Consider the following 4940-nt stretch of genomic DNA (forward strand, 5'->3'; position numbering starts at 1 on the left):
CTGTGTTTTCTGAGGTCCAAGGTCAATGCAGCCGTCTACCAGGAAGTTTTAGAGCACTTCATGCTTCCTGCTGCTGACCAACTTTATGGAGATGCAGATTTCATTTTCCAACAGGACTTGGCACCTGCACACAGTCCCAAAGCTACCAGTACCTGGTTTAAGGACCATGGTATCCCTGTTCTTAATTGGCCAGCAAACTCGCCTGACCTTAACCCTATAGAAAATCTATGGGGTATTGTGAAGAGGAAGATGCGATAGGCCAGACCCAACAATGCAGAATAGCTGAAGGCCACTATCAGAGCAACCTGGGCTCTCATAACACCTGAGCAGTGCCACAGACTGATCGACTCCATGCCACACCGCATTGCTGCAGTAATTCAGGCAAAAGGAGCCCCAACTAAGTATTGAGTGCTGTACATGCTCATACTTTTCATCTTCATACTTTTCAGTTGGCCAACATTTCTAAAAATCCTTTTTTTGTATTGGTCTTAAGTAATATTCTAATTTTCAGAGATACTGAATTTGGGATTTTCATTAGTTGTCAGTTCTAATCATCACAATTAAATGAAATAAACATTTGAACTATATCAGTCTGTGTGTAATGAATGAATATAATATCCCAGTTTCACTTTTTTAATGGAATTACTGAAATAAATCAACTTTTTGATGACATTCTAATTATATGACCAGAACCTGTATGCATGTATGCTTGCATATATTTCCAACAATCTTTATGTGGTGCAGAATTCAGTCAGCACATTGACGTTTATTGATTTGCTGTAAGCAAATATTAGACCTGGCATATGAATAGCTGCATTACCATAGAAATAAGTCTGCATGGGAGAATATGGTCACAACATTAACATCTTCATGGGCACTCATGATTCAAGCTAAAATTTATCACATCACATCATTCAGAGCTACTGCTTCGACCCCAATAAGACCGCAGTTCATTTGCGAATGGCAAAGGTCTGAATTAAAGCAGATGTAGCCAACCTGAGAGGGATATGGGGAGAAATGTGAACTGATTGCAGAGTTATTCTCTGGGCAATGGAAACCAATATGAGGAGCCAACAGTAAGCTCTGTCTACATGTGCTGAATGGCTGATTGAGTTCAGGTGGAAGAATGGGAATTGGCAGCAAGGAAGGCAACACCCCTTTCATCCACAGCCATCCACTTTCATTACAACACATCTTTGAAACCAGCAGCACATAATCACACCTGAAACCTGATCAGACCCAAGAAAATTGCTACTATTCACAGATGGCATCATTGAAAACTTCCAGCCATGTCTGCATTGTGTCCACAATGCATTCAAAGATGTAAAAGTTTGACTATTTGATTTATGCTAATGTAAACTTCACTTTCATCGTTGTCCTTGCATTCAGTTTTCCAGTTTCCATAGTGTAAGCATTGCCATCTTTTAAAGAAACCATGTTCTATTTGCAAATGCTGAAATGAATGGATTCCTTATGTCGAGAGCCGTCAGCCACATAGCCTCCTGCAGCATCTCTCATTGGCAAGACAGTTAAAACTGTGTATGTGTGTCATACATCTTACCCTATTTGAATTTGCACTGCCCTCTGTGTCTCCTTCCAGGTAGAGATATGAAATATTGACTGTTCTCATCTGGACCTGCAGCCCCCAGTCCCCATTAAACCACCACCCCCAGCTACTCCACTATCAAAGTGCTGGCGTAGCAAAATGGAAAGAGGAAAGAGTGAAGGAGTAAGAGGCAGATATATGGGGATAAATTTAGCAGAAAGGGAGGCACACATGAGGAAAAATATGTAAATCAGTAAGCAGTGTGTAAACAAAAAAAACATGTGGGGTGCTATTAAATCAGACCAATAATAAGTGAGAATAAGAAAATGTTGATTGGAATAAAAAGTAAATGCCAAAAAAAAGGAATAAAAGTTAAAAATCTGTGAAAGGACAAAAACTCTCTCCAGCAGTTTGAATGTGAATCTGAAGAGTTCTGGCACTAAGGGTGTGACAAGACAGCTGATTGTGCAGTAAGTGGTAATTATACACCCCAGACTGCGGTCCACTGCTGAGTGACAAATAGTCTTCTTGCTGTATGCTGTATTTTACCATCTCTAAAGCAAAGGAGGGAAGCACTAGTGACCATTCGGAGGGGGTGGAATAAGAAAAACATGCTCAGTCTGTCATTATGATGTTCTCAGTACAGTAAATTCAGCAGCTGGGACAAAGGCAGTTGTTAGCGGCAGAGCCAATTATCTGTACCCAGGCTTTGTTTCCAATTGAAAATTAAAGGGGATAAAGGTAGAGCTCCCATGGCATGCCCAATGATGATGACAGGATATGATGCATAAAAAGCAGCTTTGTGCACAAACAGATGAACTTGAATAGAGCAGAAAAAGAAAAGTTGGCACCGATCAAACACATCTTCCTGGGAAGCAACAAAAGCACAAAGTTAGCAAGACTTTCCTGAATGGTGGCTTCAATTCAGACGTTTTGGATTTAATACAGTCAGTTATTTTCCCATCATGATGAATCACAGAGAGGTAAAACTATGAATTAGGATTGTCTGTCAAATATACTGTATCTCAGATGAAATCCCAAACATCACCAGTCTTATCTGGGCAGAACGCAGATGAACGCTGCATTTTTCAGTATTTATAAAATGACTGACTGACAGCGGTACTTAGGTTGCTATTAAATTAAATGTCAAAATTTGATTCCTCAGCAGACCATAAGTCTGATCATGGAGGAATTTAGATGAGAAGACTGCACCTTGTTACTGATCAACCAAAGGGCTTTGTTCTGCTTTGTGTCTATAAGGCAAAATGAGCCTATTATTTAGCATCAGTATGTGATCTTATCAATATGTAAGACAAAGAACATTTTATCATGAAAAACAAGTATTTGCACGGTCACAATACTTGAAAATATTCTGCATATTCAATATGTGCTGTACACTGTTTGGCTCCGTATTGTGTTTATTATTAATTCAGCAGAGAAACAGTTCATCACTAGTGAAGCCTGAATCATATTTATTCCACCACTGGCATTATTTTTACTGGGATTTGAATTTAAGTTTAATAGTTTTACATTGCTAAGAAAGAAAATTATGTATTAAAACACTCACCAGCCACTTTATTAGGTACACCAGTTCAATTGCTTGTTAACACACATAGCTAATCAGCCAATCACATGGCAGCAACTCAATGCATTTAGGCATGTAGACGTGGTGAAGACAACTTGGTTAAGTTCAAATCGAGCCTCAGAACAGGGAAGAAAGGGGATTTGAGTGACTTTGAATGTGGCATGGTTGTTGGTTCTAGTATTTCAGAAACTGCTGATCCACTGGGATTTTCTAGGGTTTACAGAGAATGGTCTGAAAAAGATCCAGTGAGTAGCAGTTGTCGGGGTCGGCTGATGGCCGTGCCGTTCACACAACTTGTCGTCATATGACTGCAGTCTTGAAGTCGTTGTAGCGTTCACACTACGTGACTGATCAGTGATAGGACACACACAGACTACAGGAGCTGACAGCGGCTGTGTCACCTGACGATGGTCTCCAAACCACGTTTTATCAAGAACCTTGTCTGCGGTCCACAACGTTAGAGTTGTTGTTTTCTTTAGCTTGCTTTGGACACTTTCTTCTTTGTCCCTCGCTATTTTCTCTCTTCCTCCACTTTGCAAACAGCGCCATTATAATCACGTCGTGTTCACAGCGCAGTAATAAATATCCGTGTGAAACACTGTGCTATATAGTTATATGGATTAAACGAAGCATCAATGCAAAGAATTTGTATCGATGCATTTTATTAATCGATTTTATCGATGAATCGTTTCAGCCCTACACTGGATACAATCAAGCAATGCAAAACACCATCTCTAAACGCACAACAGATCAAACCTTGAAGCAGATGGCAGACAACACCGTGTGCCACCCTAATTTCCACAGGCTCACCAAAATTGGACAATAGATTGATAAGATTTGAAACTCGTTGCCTGGTCTGATGAGTCTCCATTTCAGCTGCGACATTCAGATGGTAGGGTCAGAAGTTGGCGTAAACAACATGAATGCATGGATCCATCCTGCCTTGTATCAACGGTTCAGGTGGTGGTGTAATGGTGTGGGGGATATTTTCTTGGCACACTTTGGGCCCCTTACTACCAATTGAGCATCTTTTAAAACACAACAGCCTACCTGAGTATTGTTGCTGACCATGTCCATCCCTTTATGATCACAGTGATGGCTACTTCCAGCAGGATAATGTACCATATCACGAAGCTCAAATCATCTCAAACTGGTTTCTTGAACATGACAATGAGTTTGCTGTACTCCAATTACCTCCACAGTTACCAGATCTCAATCCAGTAGAGCACCTATGGGATGTTGTGGAACAGGAGATTGACATCATGGATGTGCAGCCAACAAATCTGCAGCATCTGCGTGATGCTATCATGTCAATATGGGCCAAAGTCTCTGAGGAATGTTTTCAGCACCTTGGTGAAAGCATGCCACGAACAGTTAAGGTAGTTCTGAAGGCAAAAGGGGGTCCAACCTGGTACTAGCAAGGTGTACCTAATAAAGTGGCCATTGAGTGTATATATATATATATACATATACATATATAGGGCCATTTCAAATTAAAGCAATTGTATATGTGTATTCCTGTGTGATTGTGCCTAATCTGCTGCACACATGTTGTACAGTGGGTACGGAAAGTATTCAGACCCCTTTAAATTTTTCACTCTTTTGTTTCATTGCAGCCATTTTCCAAAAATCAAAAAAGTTCATTTTATTTCTCAGTAATGTACACTCAGCACCCCATCTTGACAGAAAAAAACAGAAATGTAGAAATTTTTGCAAATTTATTAAAAAAGAAAAACTGAAATATCACATGGTCATAAGTATTCAGACCCTTTGCTCAGTATTTAGTAGAAGCACCCTTTTGATCTAATA

Source organism: Micropterus dolomieu, linkage group LG18 (genome assembly GCF_021292245.1).
Source record: "Micropterus dolomieu isolate WLL.071019.BEF.003 ecotype Adirondacks linkage group LG18, ASM2129224v1, whole genome shotgun sequence".
Classification (NCBI taxonomy): Eukaryota; Metazoa; Chordata; class Actinopteri; order Centrarchiformes; family Centrarchidae; genus Micropterus; species Micropterus dolomieu.